Source organism: Penaeus monodon, chromosome 31, assembly GCF_015228065.2.
Source record: "Penaeus monodon isolate SGIC_2016 chromosome 31, NSTDA_Pmon_1, whole genome shotgun sequence".
Taxonomy (NCBI): domain Eukaryota; kingdom Metazoa; phylum Arthropoda; class Malacostraca; order Decapoda; family Penaeidae; genus Penaeus; species Penaeus monodon.
This window is the reverse complement of record NC_051416.1, coordinates 29,422,830-29,423,049: the sequence shown is the minus strand read 5'-3', so window position 1 is coordinate 29,423,049 and position 220 is coordinate 29,422,830.

The window sequence follows — 220 nt, the reverse complement described above, 5'->3', positions numbered from 1 at the left end:
AAAAAAGAAATAAAATATCGATTTCTGAGAAAAATATTCGAGACCCGTGGATATCTTGCATTCAAAAATGCTTCTGGTTTGATCTTTATTCGGCACTTTGATATCATTGATCAGAATTCTGTGACGCGTGAGGCAGAGAGACTGGGGAAGGGGTGGGGGGTGCCTCTTTGTCCGTGTGATATGTACCACTTCGATAAAATGAGTGGACGGAATAAAAAAT